General features: G+C 35.2%; 1 long non-coding RNA gene across 1 annotated transcript in view; it reads left to right on the top strand.

The window, feature by feature from the left end:
- The first annotated feature begins 12633 nt into the window (after window positions 1-12633).
- The window catches only part of LOC127015850 (uncharacterized), a 220864-nt gene continuing 212558 nt past the window's right edge, over window positions 12634-20939 (top strand). The window contains exons 1-2 of the long non-coding RNA XR_007766390.1: window positions 12634-12883; window positions 13012-13237. This is a non-coding gene — a long non-coding RNA (uncharacterized LOC127015850). The remainder of the gene's footprint in view (window positions 12884-13011; window positions 13238-20939) is intronic.

Below are 20939 nucleotides of genomic sequence, written 5' to 3'. Positions count from 1 at the left end.
TAGGAAGAAAATTAACTCTATCCTAGCCGAAACCAGGACAGGTATGTAGATTCTCTTTGCTCTTAGGCTAATGACAGAGCATTGATGAGACAGGTGCTTCATCTCTGTGTGCTGTAGTTAACCTGCCTGTAAAATAGGCATAACTATGCTAATGCATGTAAAGTGCATGCATTAGACTTTTAGAGCACTGTAGGAGAAAAGTTACTATTAAAGGTATGATTCCTGTATTATCTCTCTTCAGTCTAGTCTGGGAAATCCCAATCTGACTGTTAGACAACTACAGTATTTTGAATAATCTAAATTATTGATACACTGTTTTTTTCTGTGCCATGACAGTCTTGATTTATTTCAAACCCAAGAAGTAGGTGTGTTCTTTCAAAGAAGGCCAAAGCACATCGTATAAAGAAAAGGTAATGTACTTGAAAAACCTTATGAAACAAGTCAGATCAGTAATCTAAATTTGGTATGGAAATAAACAGTCCTCTTTCACCTAAAAGTATAGAAAGATAAAATATACAAATGTTAACTCACATCCCTAATTTTTAATCCTTTGCGAAGGTGGTCCCCTTTCTCTGAATTTCTGTCTGTACACTAGGAGTGCACTTAAGGAGTTAGGAGGGTTGTACAACTAGAAATCAGTGAAATACCGATAATATCCAGTTCTGAGTAAAAGCATTAATTAAAACTTTAATATGCTCCTCCTAGTAAGTAGTAGTAATATGAAATTAATCTGTTGTTAATGATACTCTCAAATATAGCTCTGCTCTTACAAGTAGTGCAAAGTTACTCCTAGTTTGTCACATGAAGAATATCTACTCAAAATTCTAGCATGCAGTAAGTCATTGTTGGAAAGAACAGTTCAAAAAAGTCTGCTTTTGACCTCGCTTTGTGATGGCTTGGCCTCCTGCAGTAGCTGCCAGCACACCAAAGTTGCAGCAAAGATCAACAGGACAGTAAAAGAGATACTAAACTCTCTAACCACACCAAAACACAAGGCTATAGGATGATAAATAATACTGTAAAGAGAAACTGGAAATTATTTCTGTTCACAGGCTATAAAATCTTTGATTTTCTGTTTCATGTCTCACCAAATTGGGCAGGGGACATTCTCCTCTCTCCAGCTACAATACTGGGTGACAGTACTGTAAAACTGAGTGGCTGCTGTTTTCAGTGGTTTGTCTAGTATAAACAGAAGAATAAAGCCAGTGTAAGAGTAATAATAAAAGTAGTATGTAAGGACACTGAAAATTACCTCCCTATTCAGGGAATTGCATGAATCATAAATTTATTTGGTACTTTATCCATAGAGTAAAAGAAACCAGAAAAACAACACTAACAATAAACCATAGCAAACATAATAAAATAAGAGTATTTTTTTCTGAATAAGAGCGTAATATTTTGAACTGTGGTATTTATATAAAGTAGAACAAGTCTAGACATGGAAGGAACAAAGGTTTACTTACAAATATCCAAAAAGTAGGTCTGTAACTTGGGATGTAGGAGAACTGTATCCCTATTTCTTATCAGTGGGAATCAAAACAACAGAATTTCTGACATCTAGGCAAGATCGTAAAAGATGATGATACACTGACTTGTAACAGTTTCCTGGAAAATTTTGTTTCTGACTCTCTTTTTTAAGGTCATGTGTGGTGGTCAGATAATGAGAATGTGCAATGGTCATTTAGGAAAGTAAGAGAAGCCTTACTTTAGACTAGGTTACATATGATTTCAGAGAGGCTTAGATGATTATGTTATACTGTATAAACGGAAAATAGTAGTTAAGGTCTCTAGATCTAGAGGTCTCGGTCTAAAGCATGTATATATGCAAGACAACATCTAAAATGAAACAAAACCGTTCAGATTCATCCACTGACTCTAGTTTTTGCTATATTCATATGGTGAAAGGGTTGAGGGAGGTGAGGCGTTTTTGTTTTGTTTTGTTTTTTCCTTAAGATGAGTTTAAATAGTTGCGGGCTAAGACTCTCATTAACTAGGAAAACATAAGGATGAAATAACTTGAATAGCACCGATGTAACCTGTCAAATGAATAGATCCACAGCCACAATTACTGAAATGCTTTCATGTGCAAAGTGTATCCTCAAACCTTAAACAGAAAGTGTTTCAAATCACGTCCATCTGCTAAAGACTCAGTTGACAGCATTGACAGGTGCTGGGTACAAAAGCTATTTTCTGTGTCATCAGCAAATGGCAAATCATTGGTCATTCAGTGGAAGAACGGTTACCCAAGAATTTAACTAGATGATTTTGTATCCTGTAGTATAATTCTTGATATACCATGTCCTCATTGTCTTAACAATTCTGCTTTAAATAGCCTGTACCTGCCTTTATAAGGGTTTTTTTTCCCCTTCTTTTTGTTTTAAAAAAGGTTGATATATAAGCACGTTTGTTTGTGTAGAAATAGAAGCAGACACTGTTCTCCATAATTTTTAGGAACTGTTATTTAAATCAGTTTTTTGAACTCTCTCAAAATGTCAAATCCTTGCCTTCAAGATTGGAATGGAAATTTTAATTAGGCTTCTGGATGCCAGTGTTGTAGTGTAATATATAGTATATGCAGAAGTACAGAGGCTTCCCATGCCAAAAATGTTAAATTATTTTTTCATAATAATTGTGACCTTTTTAGACCATTTTAAAATGAGTTTCATAGTTTCTTAATTTTATGTCAGACTCTATATAAAAGCATATTGTTCTCCTTTGGGAAAAGTCCTGCATAATTTAGTAGTAAATAAGTTTTGTAAAACTCCTTAAAATCTCAGCAGTTCTAGCTCAAACTTGATATGCATATGTGCCACAGTTAGTATCCTATAGTACATTTGATACGATTCTATACAATTCTATAGAAACTGTAAAATACATAGCAACCATCTATATTTTTTATAAAATATGGGTGGTATTACATGAATCTCCAGAGGAATCTGATTATAGTTTTTCCCTATGTAAATTAAATTTGAGAGGCATTATTCTGCTGTAATCAGGCAAAAGAAGCTTAGGTGATTTGAGCTAACTGTAGTCGGGATGATGTTTCACAATTCACATTCAGGCATGCAGGTGCTGATTGAAGAATATCTGTAAATGCATCAGCAAAAAAACCATTATTAATAAGCCATGAAGTTTGAGTTCAGATCAGCCTGATTTATTTCCTCATTTTAGAAGCACCAATACTTCAATTCCGTATTTCAAGTGTGTGTGCTGAAGTGGCATCTGTCAAAAACAGTGCCTATAGTTGAAAGTTGAACTTTTCATGTAGCGCCTACAAATGTAAGTCTCTGGTAAGAGCTATATTACCCTGCTGCCGAACATTTGTTGTGAAAATGGCTAGAATACCTGATGTGGTTGAAAAGCTTGGTGGTTGCTGTAGGTAATTGGGATGCAGGCAGAGGAAGGAGCAGGAGGTAGGAGGACCTCAAGCTGGCCAAGGTTCCCTGTGGACACCCTGGAGCATGTCAGGAACGTGCTGGTTGCAGAAAGGGCAGAGCTGGTTAAAGCTTAGTTTGCAGCCTGGAAAACATGGTGGATGTTTCTGTAGCTACAGGGCAAGCCAAGGAAGCGGGTATATTCTGCCTATGTACAAGGTCTACGTAAGTAATGCCAAGAATATCTTCAGTCGTTGGGACATTGCAGAGTGTGAAAGGCACATGTTCTAAAGTCACTGAACTCCTTCCCTTCTTTCTATGGATTGTTTTTGCTATATAGTCTGTAGTTTAGTTCTTCCCTTAGTTTTAATACTAAGGTAACAAAATAAAATCCTCCCTACAAATTTTATGGTCCATATATTAACTAAGATGGAGACTATATCTAGATGTCATTTTATTTCATATACTGAAAATGCATTTATTTTCTATCTAATTGAGAATTAGGATAGCTTTATAAGTCAGCTGTGATGTCCCTGAGGACATTGCCAATGAAAATGTAAAACTCACATGGCCTCCAGAACTCTCTCCTAAGACCATGTTTTTGTCTTGGAAGTAACGCAGTGTAATATGAGATACAGCAGTTGCCAAGGTAACTGTTCTTTTTTAGTTTGATAGCAGCAGGTGAATGGTTGCCTGGATATCCACAGTAATTTGCTGGGGCTCTAGTAATTCAGTAAGGATGTACACATTCTTCTTCAGGCTTGTTTTTCTCTTAGAGAGGCTTTAACTAAAATCCTAAGGTACATGATAATTATTAAAATATTATTCAATATTATTCAATAATTATTCTTCCTGTAGTGCTGTGTTATTAAAATTTTATTAAAGCTTTAAATGCAGAATATTAGAGCAAGATCTTTTTATATTATGATAGTTCTTTTCAGAGAAACTTATTTTCTGATATTTTTTTCCTTTTTAAACTTAGTTTACTGTTTCAAGACCCTTCAAAAACTTAACTAATTAACTGCACATTTAAATCTGGAACTAATGAGACAAAAGCTGCAAGCAGAATTTCTGGTTTGTTTTTATTATACTGCCCTTTAGTGAAATCAGTAAGATGTTTGAAAATAAGACTGATCTCCCATTCTCACTCTGCTGCAGCATTCTCCTGGATTTGAAAGAAAATACACTTAGCAAAGAGGTGTTCAGATTTTATGGACTTTGAGGAAGCATGGGAAGGTTCTCATGAAATGTGACAAAGTAATTATTTTCGTGACCACAGGCATTTTTTTAAGTTGCTATTGATCTGAATCCCATCTATATAATTAAATACTCAGGTTTAGGAGATCCACCCTGTTCTGCATCCTGTGTTCTACTGTATTGTGCTGACTTCATTTTGCACGTTTAGAGTAAAATTTTCAGGGATTGGAACCTAAGTCTTCAGTGTGTCATAATTAGGTTTTAGATTTAATGTGGTAATAAGACTTACAGCTTTATTCAGTCTGTTGGCAGACCCAGAAAGAATCTGTTGCATCATTTAGACCACAGTTTGTTAGCTTATTACATAAACATAATAAGAATGTGAATTTCATTAGTTTTATGTGAAGAAAATCTTAAATTTGGGACAATCTGAATATGTTTTAAAGGTTTCATCTGTGTATAAAGTTGACCATACAAGCCTCTGAGCATGTAATGTATCTGTGGCCTGAATTCTAGCTGTTAAAATACCTCAGAATTGAGCAATCCTCCTCTTATAATGTCTGAATTTAGCTCTATATGCGAAATAGCATTTCTTAAAGGAAAAGGAATCTTTCTTCCTAATTCTGTTACTATTATGAATAATATCAACGTCCCCAAAATAACATTACAAGTAAGCTGGCAGTACTTAAGTAACATTGCTAAATAAAACCATCAGCCATATTTATGAAGAGATGGACAAGACAGAGTCAAAGCTGTTCCACCTAAGAATCAAATCCGTATTTTCAATGGAATTATTCTGTATACTGACAAAGATGACACTCTGAAAGATTTGCTGGAAATCTTGTATTTATTTATTTTCTGTAGGTTTTTTTCTGAACACTTGATTTCTGAAAAGGAGGATTTGTGCTGGAAACATCTTTCAAAGCTGACAGTGAAACTGCTTTATAACAAAAGCGTAGTCTGCTTTCTCTCGGTTACTGAAGTAAAATGCAAGGTATGACATTGTTGTATGGGATAGGCAGTTCTTGGCTGAGAAGTAGATTGTTTCGCCCCCCCAAAAGGGGCTGGGGAACAAGCAGATTTGTTTTAAGCATCCATCTTAGCCAAGACTACCATCTGACAGGTAGACTCAACATCTCGACACTACTGTAAATGTTAGTGTTAGCTCTGCTTTGTTTTGATAGCCTTGTCAGACACTTATACACCAATAGTACTTATTTAAGTAGATCAGACTACCAGAATTAACAAAACTACTGTAATTCCCTGTCTGAGGACACATTTCTTTGACTGAGGCATGTAACTCCAAACAGATGTGATGATAGTTGTTTTCTTCTCCCTTTATGACTTGACACTAAGTCATATAGCTCGAGTGACCAGCAGTGACCGGAGCACAGCTCTAAGATTCTGGGTCGTCTTAGAAGTTACATGAAGTGCATGAGCTGGTAACAAATGAACCTCTACAAGACTTCTGGAGAAGCTTTTTTTAAAATTATTTTTTAATGTTTAATTATTGCAATAAATTTTCTCTTCCTATAATGATTTCCAAATTAAAGTCTTCTATTAAACAAAGGCAAACAAAAAGAATGTTACTATAGCTGCTAGTCATTTCTGAACAATAGAAAGAAAATGCCTTATTGATACGTATTTGTTCCATCTGCTTCTACATATCATGCTTTTCATTAATAAAGTCTCCTATTAGTGGAGCAGGATGGACTGACAAACTAGTACTCCTGGTTATTTCAGTAGTGTAAAACTGACTTTTCAGTATGAAACAATTAATGTTCTAGCCTTGAAGGTTCTAACTTCAGTACAGTTAATTGTTAAAACCAAAACCAAACAAACAAAAAACAACAAGCAAACTGTGGGTACGTAGATCCTCCTGAAGTTGCATTTCTCTGTGATAATTGTATTATTACCTACCAGAAGTGTAATAGGGCTCCTAGAAACTGTAAGTTCCAGGCATGTGTTTCCGTCAAAGCTGACTATTATTGCAAAGGTGAATCATCAAATCATCCGTAAGTTGTGTTTTTAAAATTCTTTTTAGTTTATAGAAGTAAAGGTAGGTACTTGCTGGGAATTTTAGCAACTCTAGTGGATTAAAACTGTGAAATATAGACCTGTGAGTCCAGATAACAGCTTTGAAATGATTCAGTATTACATTTGAATAGAAAAACCACTTAATTGAATTTTTTTTTTTTTAATTATGATGTTTAAGGTTTGGCTTTTTTATGTCTGCAGAAGCTGCAGAACAGATGCAATATTTACAAAACGGTAAATAACATAGTAATGCTTCAAAACATGGTAATATTTTGTGACATGAGTGATCTTTATTAGTTGTCAGAGAACAGTATGTTCTGCAGCAAACTTCTTAGCATCTCACTTTATCTACTCTTCTTGTGGCAGATTTTTGATACCTAAAATGATAGTGTGAATGGCACATGTGAACAACTGCTTAAACAAACTGTTTGCAGGAGTAAGAGTAAAATTATATATATCAGATTTTCTTAGATGAGTTGCTTCTTCCTTAAAATATAAGTAAAGCAACTTTCAGGCTACAGATTAAAGATTCAACTTCTGTCTCTTGATCAATAACAAATCAATATCAGATCAATAAAAAGTATGTCTGAATGTCTTTTAGATTTTGTATAGTGTTTCAGTGCAACTGCTTCTATAAACACTTTTTTCCTTATTTAAATGATACAGAAGCAATTTTACTGGCTATAATGTTTGCCAAAGTAAATTAGTTTTGAGGGGAAAAAAAAAAGCTGAGTATTTGTGAGAAAGCAAGTGCTTGGGCTCATGCAGTTAAGGAGTAGAAATGTATCATTTGATCTTTTAGTTAGAGGAGCTGAAGTAGCTAACAGAAGTGAGTACTGTGGGTGCAGAGGTAAGTTGAAATAAATTTTAATATGTTTTGGCTAACTGGGTATACTACTGAAATAGTTGCATGTTTAACAGTGGAGTTAACTGAGCCTTGTGAGGATCAGAGCTCCTAAAACCTATTTCTAGAAATAAGTTGTGAATGCTGTTTGTCGGGCACTGGGAACCCAGTGTGTGGGTTAGGCCTTTGCTGCACTGTGGCAATAGAAATAACATTATAGACTTTATATGTGAATTACTACACTCTTATTAATGAGATTTATCAATGTAACTGTTTTAGAAAAAATATTTTAAAATTGGATTTTAAGAGGGTAGACTTCTTCCTTTTGCTTATGAACACTACAGTGACACGCCCTTTAGAAAAAGCAAGCTACATTGTTTAGAAAAAAATGGTTAAATCACAGGTTGAATGTGTGTTGGTCCAAATGGCCACCACAAAACACATGCTAGTAAAATCCTACTTTGACTTATTTTAACAGCATAAACAGTATTTAGGGACTTAACCATTGGATGCGTGCAAATGTCATCCAGTATACTGTAAAACTTCATCTCCAGCTTTCAGTAGGCATTCTCAAGTTCTGTATAGTGTGGCTAAATACAATCCAGGCATTTATGAGTGCAGATGGTGTTTTCAACCAGCTGTACCACTGTGATGTAAAAGGAATTCCTTGTAACATAGAAGGGCACCTCATCAGCTGAGGGGAATGTAAGGAGAAGAGGTCTAAATGAGCCAGTAGAAACATCTGTTGCACTCATAAATTTATATGAGACTGTTCAGCTGTATAGAATTAAAATTATGTTTCAGTAACACTTATTTTAATAAACCATAAAAGGGATTGCATTGCAAATTATAGATGCCGACTGAATTTTAAAATCAAACTAAATGCTTATTTTTGTACTGCATTTTCACATCATGATAACGTTGAGTTTCCGTTAATAAAGTTAGAAATTAAGTAATTTGGCAAAGAAAGTTAATAGGCTTACCCTGCAGCTTTTGTGAAGAGTCATAGTTTGGACCATCAATGATTAAGAGATTTGGAATACATTTTGTATATTAATCTTCACTTAAAAAAACAATCTCCTGTTTATCCAAGTTGAAAGTTTCTTTCATATTCCTGTCATCTTGGAACTAGCCGAATGGCTTTTTAATGAAGCTCCTCATTGGCTTCAATGGTTATTAGATGCAATTAATTTATAAATTGGGTCAATTGTTTTACAATACTTACTTACAGTCTTCAAGAGATCTTATCAGTGCTGGTAAGGTCATGACAAGAGTTTCTATACACTTGAGAATAAAGAGCATGAGCAATACACGTATCCCAAGCGTAAGATTGTTTCCTTAAATCTTAGTGGCAGAACTCTCATTCACTTAAATAAGGCAGAATTTCAGACTCTTTTCATATCCTTTGTTTCTTATCTGCAAAGTAACTTTCTTAATGTGTTTTCAAAGTTGTCCTGCTGTCAGTCCCCAGTAATTTTTCTTTCTATTTTTCCAGAACGGTTAATACCACTCTTTACTCAAGTTGACTGCTCATGTGCCCTTATTACTTTATAGCTGTGAACTGCATTGATGATGAATTTTTTCCATTGTTCTATCATCATTTTCTTCTACAGGTATAACTCATTCTGCTTTCCTGCTGCAAATACTATTTACACTTATTGGTAGTCTTCAACCAAATCTATTACAAGAAGTGCCATAACAAATCTATCTCAGTACCCTAATCACCATCCATTTAAATGTGACAGAAGTTTTGTTATGTCTGTCTTGACTTGCCGATCTGACAATTTGGATTTATTAGAAAGGTTCTAAATGCTGTTACATTGTCATTTAAAAATAAAACTCCTGAAGTAGCCTGAAGAATATGCAAGTTGACATTTTGCACATAAGTTTTTGAAGTAACCCATTTAAAAATAAATAATTTCATTAATACTTGAAGAGCAGATTACTTACTGGCAAGGCTTAGCAACATATTGAAATTGTTGATTATCTCAAAATATTTTAATAAAGATTCAAATGAAACATTGAAATGTATTCATCTTTTTACTGTTCATTTAGGAAGAATACAATAATGAAGAAATTAATGGTCTGAAATTTGATTGTGTGCACTACTCAGAGAGAAACTTGAATACTTCTCGCTCCTGAAGGAGTACTTCTGTCAGGCCTTGTTATGCTTGACTTGTCTCATCCTTGGGAGCTGCTCTTCAAAATTGGTGTTTATTTGATATTCATTTAAATTTTGGCAGTAAATTTGTCCAAACACATGCACACATGTACACTCATGCCTTCTTTTATGCTAAGAAGATAAGCAGAAAAGGGACATTGGGAGGTGTCAATCTATGTTTTAGATGGTTGTGGTTTACTGTGTGCTGTAATACATCTTCAGCTTGAGTGCACCTTCCACTAACATACACTGTGTCCTGCCTCAAGGTGGAGCTGTTATATTTTCAATGAAGATGAAGATCTGAAAAGCATTTTCTTTTCTTCCCCCAAATCCTGTTTCTGATTTGAATAGATGTATGGGTTATGTTGGTAAAGAAAAATGGCAAGCAATCTTCCTCCCCTTCAGCAAAAGCTGGAGTCAGCAATGTGTCACACAGGTGGATGGCTACAACACTGATTTTTATTCAATCTGACATTACCTTTCAGAGATTCAGGAAGATGCATACCTTTCACTTACAGTAGGTATCCAGCAGATTATGACAATATGGGCATGCCGGCTGTCAAAAGCAGTACTATTCTTGTTGTGGCTTTTTGGAATTGGGAATGTTTTCCCAGAAGAGAGTATGTGTGTGTGTATTGTGTTCTAATTAAGACTATACGAGACAGTTATGGCAGGCTGTCAAATCAATGGGATGCTGGGTATATTTTAGTCTCTATGCTGTAGTCTAAATAACCTTTTAAGGACTCTGTTCTTTCAATGTGGTAAATAAATGCTGAATGTTTTATACTTAATAGGCCTTTGAGTAATGCATTCCACATGGCTTTATTGCTGGAATGAGACCTTCTTATCACTAAATACACAATAGTGACATGAGGTCATTTCAGCATGAAGAAATGCATACATCTCATAGATGAACAAAGTAAGTTTATTGTGAAGTTTAGTTAAACAGGAATACTCTAAAGTAAACATTGGTGGCAAATTTAAGGAAAATGAGGGAAACCTACAAGTACTCGCTTATTCTAGTCATCTTTCACCTCTCAGTTTAAATACTGTGAATGTCTGTTGTCGCTGGATTTGTGAAAGTGACACTTATTTCCCTCTTGTTTTTTCTCTTTGATTTAAAGTATCTTTATTCTGGTCACTTTAAAAGTTAACTATATCATGCATTTCAAAAGCGTCTTGCTCCAGACTGTATGAGAGAGAGATCTGGCCAAGCCTCTCTCTTAACAGGTGTAACAAATGACCTGTTTATAGTTCATTTTGGATTAAAAAAAAAAAAAAAAATCCAGGTGGTCTCAATTTCAACTAGGGATGACATTTACCAGAAGTGAGAAGAAATTAAATTAGGCCTTGAACAGCATGTAATTGGGGTTGGGAAGCAACATGAACTGGGAGCAAGAGTGGGGGGCTATCTGATGGGCTGGGTACATAGGGCCACACTGGTGTCCTGTGTACTGTCGAAGAGGGTTCACATTTTGAAGCCAGTATTCTGTACAGATTTGGGTGACATCTGTTTTGGCAAGACTTTTATTCACCTAAAAATGCAGCTTCTAATTGCTAGCAGTATTAGTAAAATTGGGTCAAATTAGCTTTGGCTGGCACAAAAATGCAAAAAGAAACATTCTTGAATGGTGAAGCATTTTAGCATTCTAAAACAACATTTTGATCATTTGGGGCTACACTGGGGGCAGGGGGACTTGGAGATCATGTATGAAACTGAAGACAAATTCCCTTTTGAAGTGCAAGTCTTGGGTTCAATGGATGTTTTAATTATGTGTTAAAAAAGGATGATTTTACTAGGAAGGACTGGTCCCTATAATCCCATTGCCTCCAAAGTATTTTATTTTTTTACCTGTTACTTAGAACTTTTTTATAGGAGCTTCCAATATATGCATTGATTCAGGCAGGGAGAAAATTCACTTCAGGTAAGTACCCTGAGCCACTGGAATATATTGGTCAAAACCACAAACAACATTGATTCATATCTCAGTGATGTAAATGATAATTCCACTTTAATTCTAAATCTAGTTCTTATTATTAAAAGTTACTGGAATAAAAGTATTTCCAGCTGGATGAAATCACTCAGTTTTCCCTAAGCCTACGTTATATTTTACTTTATTTGAACAAACTGAAAAGTTCTGGCATAATTTTTTGAAAAAAAAATTTCTTATTCTGTTTATTCACAGAAACTTTCTCCTCCCTCTTCCCAGATTACTCCTGGGCTGAGTACTGGTTAAACATACCCAGTAATTGGCTAATTTAGAAGATCTTATCTGTAGAAACAAAATAAATAATGGGAATTCTGTACTCTATATTTTCTTTGTTATCAAAAAGTAAACCATAAATGTCATAAAAATCATCTTTAACTTCTGCTTTCGCAGCATTTAGAAGAAATAATTTGATTGCATGATAGAGTTTTATAGGTTTATCTATAAAGAAGTTGAAGAAAATCTAAGTTAAAACTGCTTTGTACTGGAAGGTTTATGTTTATTAGTATGCCTTTTATGTAAAACTTGTCCATTTGTCTCCAGCTTCTTGAATGGTGAGGTGAATTTCACAATCCTACATTACTGCTTAATAAAAAAGGTTATAGACTGATGTAACAAAAATCATGCCTGGGCCCGAAATCTGAATGGGAAGGACTGAAAATTATGATAGTTTGAGATTCTTACCTTTTTTTTTTTTTTTTTTTTTGCAATGAGCTTACTCAGAGGAGGAGTTAAACCTTGGGTTGTGGAATTAGTCTGTTTACCTTAGTCAGAGCGTTGGTTGTCTTACCTAGTGTTTTTCAGAGTATTTAGGGGCATGTTTAATATCCTTGATGAAAACAGATGTTGAAATTCTCTGCTAATTGGAGTCCCAGGTGTTTTCTGTTCTTTGACTGTGCAGTCAGTACTGCAGCTGTGGCCCTGTTTACCCCTGAGTTTTCTATGACTTTTAGGTGCTCTGAGTCCAGTTTTTGAGGAGTAGTTTTGGTGCTGGTCTCACATGCTATTGATGGTTCTTGGATGGTTCAGGTCTGTTCTGAGAAAGAGGAAGATAATTCCTTATAGCAATATGTAAAATTATCTGAAGCTGATTGGAGGCTAGCTGGAACTCAGAGCACAGTTTTGTCAGTTTATCCTAAGTTGATGAGAATGAACTTGGACTCACTATCAGGCTAAGAAGCGACTGGACACAGACTTGCCAGTTGTCAGGACTGGTTTGCATGGAACTTTATTGCGGGACCATTTAGGATGCCTGTGTGGATGCTTCCTCTTTGTTTTATGGGTAAGCTTCTAAATTTCAGGGCTTGAGTTCAGAAGAATTAAAATGGGTACAAAATAATCTTTCTGTTCCTGCCCCATCTTTCTTCTCAGTTTGTGCTGTAGAACTGTACTTTCTGCTTTTCTGCTCAGCTTTTCAGAAATACTGCAGATAACAGCATTTAAAAATCAAGCTGCCATTTTCAGTCCATGCGCTTGCTTCTCTACACCAGTTCTATCTGGCAGCTTCAGCTCAGCTCGGATTGGAGTGGCCGGTGTTGTCAGAAGCAACTTTTGTTATCCTCTCGGCAGAAGTGATCAGAAAACCACGGCAGAAGGAAGAAGATGAGTTGAATAAGCTTCTAACAGGCTAATAAGGGTAAGTTCATAAATCCAGCAGGGTTTGAATATCTGAAAAGCATATTAATGCTCACATTTCCTGAGAAGGGCTTGCTGTACTGTTCAGTCTTTCTGCCAGAACTATGTAGGTGGATAACCCGTTTTCACAAAGCTATTGCTCCCCTTCTGTCAGGCAAAGATATGTCATCAGGAAAGAATCCTTAAAATTTATGAACTGCAGACTCACTTGCATTTTTCAGCCTTTACTGGTATTTTATAAGTACAGATAGAGTAATGAATAGAATATTCAAAACATACCCCCATTTTTTTTTTTTAATCTTTGTGTGTCACATTTTGGTTTATTTAGAGCAGCACTGGTTTCCAGCACTGTTGTATGGTGGTCTAAAGAAATCTCAAAGAGAATAATTTAATAATGTTAAGAGACTGACTTGATTAGAAAATTGAAATATAAATGGCAGCCAAGTTTTCCTGGACTTGTCCTACCCTTCCTCTCTTTCAATCCTGTGGTCCCAATGCCCAGCCTCCTCCAAATAATTTTCAGACAGAATGAACTTGGAATAGTTCCCTGGGATTTCAGCATGTTGTGACAACCTACAAATATCAGCTGTACTTGTTTAGATGAATATGTGCTGGATGAGTAATTATGATGCTTGCATAAAGTACAATATCTGAAAGTACCGGACTTTGTGCCCATAGAGTGGGTACACAGTTAATCTGACACATGCTGAACAGATACCACCAGTATAGAAGAAGAGATCCTATACAGAATAGTGTTCTGTGAACTGATTTTCTGGAATAAATGTCTTTGCCATAGTGGTCTAAAGGAAGGAGAACCTGTGGAAAAAAACCATGTAAAATGAATTGTCTAGTAAAAGTGTTTTAATACATCTGTAATTGTTTATTTGTGCATCACACACATCATTAGTTTTTTGTGAAGTAATTCTAAAAAAAAAAATTAAACTCGTAAGTTATTTTTTCTATCATCAGTCAGGCTGTTCTCATAATATCTTCACACTATTTAAAAGTTCTGGAAACCTTGCCCTTACAACCAAGATAACATTTCTTCAGCATTGAGTTACCCAGTTCTGTTCATGCTCTTTTGCTGTGCCCATCACCAAATTATTTGTTTGCCTGATCTGTTCCTATGGGAACCATGTGGTTTTAATTACATGTTATGATGTGGGATTATCTTTTTGCTTTGGCAAGATTGCATAATGTCATTCCATCTCTGCAATGAAAAAACCCAAGTATTTTTCAGTTGGCATAAAAATATTGTCAGAGGATAAACTAATGATGATACTTTCCCTAAGTTCTGTTAGAGTGGTATTTTGGGGCTTTTTGTTTGTTCTTTGGGTTTTGTTGCTGCTGTTTTTTGTTTTTAAAGTTTTCCCATTGAAAATGCCTTGCTGTAGTAGGCTCATGTGATGGACAAAGGCAATAAATGTAGTCATCGTGGAAGATGTAAACAGAAGTAGAAGTGCATTTACTCACAGTAGAACAGGAGTCAGATGAAGTGGAGTATTTAGGGTATGAAGGGGCATAACAACAGCCTTTGTATTCAGAAGTTTTAGATTTCCTCTAAAAAAACACATTTGCTTATCATAGTATACTCTCAGGTTGTAGAAACAGTACTGCCCACAGCTTTTTATGTATCAGAACTAATGTATTCAGCAGTAATACCTTTAAAGAAAAAAGGCCAGCTAGCAGCCTGTTTTTCTGGGAGGCATTTGTTTGACAGGTGAACCTTTTGAGAAGCTGGCAAGAAGCCAGCAGCAGCGCTGGAGGTGATGCGTGGTCGGAAGGAGGCCCAGAGGTAGTGGCCGTACCCACTGACTTTCTTCTTTTGACTTCTGTTTCGTTTTGTGATTTAGTGAGCTTTTATAGATCAGCAGACAAGGAAGCTAGCTGACAAATGCATCAGTGGGGCTTCAGAGACATTTATATTTCACGGATACACAAAATACACTTGTGCAGTAGTGGTGTTGAGGGGAGTATGAAAATCAGAACACTTTTGCCTAGGTGTTTCTTGCATAGTTTTGGTCACGTATACTGCCACGGGTAGTGGCAAAGCAAGAGTTCTGCGAGTGCAGAGCTTGAAAAAATAGTTATGACCAGCATTGTTCTGGAATGTGCTGTCTGAGAAAAACATTAAAGCCTGCAGAATCTGAAATCCTTAATGGAACTTTTCTGATCCTTTTAGTAATGAATAATTTTCAGAATTTATTGAAAATATATATTGAATAGATATTAAGGGGAAAGTTGATATAATTTCAGGGCTATTTCTCTTTATGCTGAGAGGACTTTGCTAAGGGTGAACTGCTGAGTAAATTCTGTAAATTACTGGAGGTTCTGAAATGAATTCCAGTCCCTTTTTTTCCCCTCTTGTTTGAAAGGTTTTATGGGAGCTCAGTGTAAACCTCTTACAATAAAAACCAGGGAATTGTATTTAGTTTCTGAAGTTTAACTCCTTGCATTAAGAAAGATGTCATGGCTTTTGGTTTGTGTTAAGAAATTGCTATAGTTTTTTTGATAAAGCAGTAAGCCTGCTTTTTTCTGGCCCTGTTGACGACAGCTTCCAGAAAAAGTAACCTTACTTTTACAGTACACTGAGGCTAATAAGGGGTGGTGGGGTGAGGGAATCCTCTTTTTAGTGCATTCCTTTATGCTAAGTGGTTTTCTAACCTGACGTAAACAGAAGATTGTAACAGTTTCTGACATAATGCCAATACATGTGGTGTTGTCTAGTTAGTGAGAAGAGAATGACCTCGTGGTTCCCATTTTATGTCAGAAAAACTTAAACTGTAGTTGTGTAGTTACATATTTCTGAGTATTTGTTTAACTTGCAGAGTACAAAATACTAACATTATATCCAGGTTGTACCCAATAGTCTCATGATTTCATGTCAATCTTTAGTGTTTTCATTAAAATATAGATTGAAAAGTCAATATTTTCTTGCACAGTATTCACAAGAGGATGAAATGGTTAATCTATTTTCTTTTGCATTTCTATTAGTCAAGTTGGACCTAATTACAAAACATCACGGATCATGACTTAAAATGACTTGTGTATTTGTATTGTTGCTTTTCAGAACTAAAATATTTCTGTTTAGATTTGCCACGCATCTTCAGACAGAACAATCAATGACTTAGAATACAGGATTTCTACGCTATTGGTCACAATTGATTTCTTAACATTACCAATCTATAAGTATTAAACTATTTTTTATAAAAGTACGTACTTTATAGAGGTGAAAGTTATGTGTGAATAAAGTGGGATTGTTTTATAATTACAGTGCTTTAGGCAACCAAACAAATAATCGAAGTCTGTGGTGTTCATACACGCACTTGCTCTGTAAACTCAGTGTAACTGCTCTTTAACTGATATGGACTTGTCGAGTACTTGTAAATGCATTTGCAGGGATTAATCGTTATTTTCTGATATTGTATAATCTTAGACTTCACTGACTTCAGTTGTAATCAAGGATGTTCACAATCTCTAAAATCAGACACATAGTAATTTATATTCCAGTACTCTTTGTTGACTTTAACAGTAAGCAATAGCCAAATCTAACCTAACAGTTTCAGGACAATAATTGTCATATCATTATACTTTTGCTAATCTTATGTTATTATAGAAATTGTTTTTGCCCATGCATATGTTGCGAAGAGAACTAATTTCTCTCTTGACCTCATCTTTGCCACTCAATACGTACAGAAAATAACGCCCCTGCTGGTAGATTGTATTTTGAATCACATTCAAAAAGAGAATGTTTAAAGGGAAGTAACTCCATTATCCCAAACCCCTGTCACTCACCTTTCATAGTAAGGCCGATGGAAGTTGTTTGTGTTGCATGGCAAGGAAAAGTAGGCTGCTTTCATTCATGACTGGTAACTTTCCTTTTGCTTTCCTGATGTAATTAATTGTAGTATTGCAACATGAACCAGAGAACAACCTTATTTTTAATTAAACATATGTGTGTTTATGGGAATAGCATTCCTCTGCCTCTTTCATTGTTTTTGAACTTTTTTGTAAGTAGAGTGAACTGTCTTCCAACAGCTTGAATATCATGTTTGCATCCATTCTCTTCAATAAGCCAGAGTTAATGTCATCACAAACTTCACCTGAAATAGTCTTCTAAGTTAGGCTTTTTTGTGTGCTTTTTGGTGATTTGCCTTGGTTTTGCTAATTGCATTTGGTTTTTGATTTGTTTGTAATTTTTTTTTTGGAAGATTTTTCAAAACATTGCAAACGTGTTGTAACAATCTATTGTACAAAGCTGTTCTGTGCTTGGCATTTTACGTTTTTTATTTTCATTTCCTTTTTTTTTTAATCAACTTTAAGTACAGTGTTGTTCACACAGTGAAATATTTCTTTCTGGATCGTGTCATTTCACTATGTTACTGTCTCACTTTGCCTAAAGCAATTGAACCACTGTCCTTAGAAGTTTAATGACTTCATTGCTCAAGTGTTGGCTGTATTAATTCTGAATTTCCACTCAGAAGATAACCTTCCTTTGGAGTAATGGTAAACACTTTAAATGTATTTTAACTGGATCAGTATTTTAAGTCTATTTTAATTTTTCTCTAAGGAATATCCTAGTGTATGAGAGCAACAATTTTTGATGACTCACTTTAGGACAGCATTCACACAGTATTAATTGAACAAACTTCAGAATCTGTGAAGTGCAAGATGCAAACTACCAGACTTGTCAGAAACAAAGTAACTTCTTTTTATCACAAACCTGACAAAAATGCATCAAGTAACAAATTTTAATTGCTACCTTATTATTACATGACAGTGGCCTCTCTCTTTTTTTTTTCCCAGAATTCAATTATTGCAAACCCTGAGCTGAAGCTTTTTCACTGTAATATTATTAGATGTGGTGATCTATATTAGTTCGTTTTTTATGTTGGGTTGTTTTTTTTTTTTTTTACTTTTTATCAGGAGCAGTCTAATTGGTTATTTTTCTACAATAGTCACATTAGTGTCACTCCCAGTACCATAAATTATTTAGTTATGCATGGATACTCTTTACTCTTTCCTGATGTTGGTAGGGTTGTACCCAGTTAATCCAAACTCAGGATTGCATTGCACTAGCATTGCTTGTAAATGCAGCTTTAGTTTAGTCTCAAGAAAAGCAACAGAGGAAAATGAAGGCACTAGCAAAAGAAGCAACTTGCTCAAGGTGTTCTGAATTCCTGTGAAATGAATTATGCTGATGCATCTTTAAGCCTTCAGCTTTTTTCTTCTGTAGTAATTCTTAATCTCCCTGGGGTTTTTTTGTTGTTGTTGTTGTTGCTGGTTTTGGGGATTTTTTTGGATTAGTTTTTTGATTGGTGGGGGGCTTGGTTTTGGGGTTTTTTTGTGGTGGTGTTTGTTGGGGGTTTTTTTTGTTTTGTTTTGTTTTTTTTTATAGGTTGCTTTGATGTGTAATTAGCAGCATTGTCTTTTATCTGCATGTAGAAATAATTCAAGCAGTTTGAATGCCCTAGAAGTCAACTAATCTCCTTTTAGTTTTCATTTCTGTTTTTAATGGAGATAGGACTTTTGCTTTGTTCCCTGGATTCTTTGCTAACCTTTTCTTTCTCCAAAATATCCAGCATCCATACTCTTAAGTGTATGAATTTTTAGATGTTAGTAAGTTTTTGCAGATTCGATGTTTTCTGTCTTGGCTTAATCAGTACTCTGTTTTATTTTATTTCATCTTGGGAATAAATACCATGTCCTACTGTCACATATTGTACTTAATCCCTTACCCTTGTTAATATTGGGTAGCTACTTAAGGGATGGATGGTGTTTTGGATGTAAATTGTTGTGAGATAAGTTTGACTCTTTTAGTGTTTTTAGATTAAAATTTAAATTTTGTTATTGCTAAAGGAAAATCCCACGGGCATTTCTTCATTTCACAATTTTAAGTAACACTTGTTTAGAAATACTATAGTCCCATATACGTGTGTGTGTGAGTATATCTGTTTACGTATATTATATGTATGTCATGTTATATTTATAGCAGAGAGAATTTTGTCTTGTCCGCCTATCTTGGTACTGTGTTCCCTTATGCCATTTATGAAAGGGCCAAAATAACAACCATCAGAAAAGCTTGCATCAAATTACACACTGATTTGACTTATGGAAAAAGTACAGAAGAGTTGATGTGGCTTTTAATGAGGAAGTGTTCCAAGAGATGCGTTTTGCTGTTGAAATGTGAAGCAACTCCATCAAAATCTCAGTATACCAATATGGTCACCTACAATAAACCTCTAAAGCTTCTAAATACAATGCATGCAGTTCCTGCACTAGCATGGTTAATTATTTTAGTAATTTGCTTGGAAAATTTTCTTTTTGAAACAGAAAATGTGAGTTTTCAATGCAAAGCTCTGCTATGGGCAAATTCAGAACCCATGACATAAAAGTTCACATTAAAATTAGCTACAAATTAATATTTATTTAATTAGGGTTTTTTTGGCCCAGATTCAGAATACAATTTGACATAGGTTTTATTTTCAAATTCTCCTCTTGTGTGGCTTAAATCAATTGTCACCATTCAGGCCACTAAAAAAATCTTTGTCTACCATTTCTTCACTTCAAATCTGATTGAATGTGATTGTGTATCACTGGAAATAGAAAAGACAGGGCATGAAAATGCAAGTAATAGTAGGGTTACAGATTATGTTGAGGTTTTCTGTCAATGTTCTTTACATTTTGCTATAGTCAGAGATACAAAATTCGTATAAATACAGAGGTAGCAGTATCAGTTGGTGGACTAATGTCTAAGGAAACAAAAGAAAAAGGTAGATAGAAGGTGAAATGATCCCAGGTTAAGACTCCTACTGTTCTTAATCTGTGTAGTGCCCACTTCAGTTCAAGTGTAAATTTTTTTTCTTCAGAGTCAAGTTAATAAATAGGCATTTCCCGCAGGGCTGCATATTCTTTGAAAGCTATGTGTGTGTGGTACTTTGGGCTGCTCTCACACCTCCAGAACATCTTATTTGCATTTTGTCTCATGTAAAAGTTTCTGACTTAAATCCTGAATCATCTGCTTGAGCTCTGATGGTTACAAGTTCTTGTAGCAATATTCAAGAACAAGGTATTGGTACTTCAGTGAATTAAACCCTTTGCAGATAACAATTCCTTTTTCCTACCTTCACTCACAAGTCCCTGGTTGGGGTTGGCTCAAGCAGAGAGGGAAAGTGGTACACACTTTTCACCAATACTAGGAATTCTCCAGGCATTTAAGTAACACATACATGCAAATTCCTCCCTTCAGCGCATCTTCTAAGAAACTCGTTCCTTTCCTGTGGTGGTAGAAGGAGGAAGCAAAGAATATTGATTTCTAACTGATCGGATTGAACATATATTAAGATTTGGATACAAATTTGTAGTATTTGATATTAGAGCTTAAACTCCATTGATGAAGGTATGTCTGTCCTATGTGGGGATGAAACGGAACTGTGGATTTCAGCAGTAATCACTCAAAATAGTTGTTATATAGCAAAAAACTTAGAGCGGGAATAAAGGAATTGAAGATTATTTAACCTGTAATGAATATAAATGCTGCAGATGAAATAGCTTTGAAAGACATCTGTATTTTTTTGTTGGAAATATTCAACATCCAATCTGCATTCAGAAATGGAACCACAATTATCATGACAGGATGAGATGATTTTTTTTTTCCAGATTTCAGATTAGAAAGAAACTGTCAGAAATCAAGCTGTAATAAT

The sequence above is a fragment of the Gymnogyps californianus genome, chromosome 4 (genome assembly GCF_018139145.2).
Source record: "Gymnogyps californianus isolate 813 chromosome 4, ASM1813914v2, whole genome shotgun sequence".
Lineage (NCBI taxonomy): Eukaryota > Metazoa > Chordata > Aves > Accipitriformes > Cathartidae > Gymnogyps > Gymnogyps californianus.
Note: the sequence above shows the minus strand (reverse complement) of the source record. Positions and strands in the feature narration are given on the sequence as shown.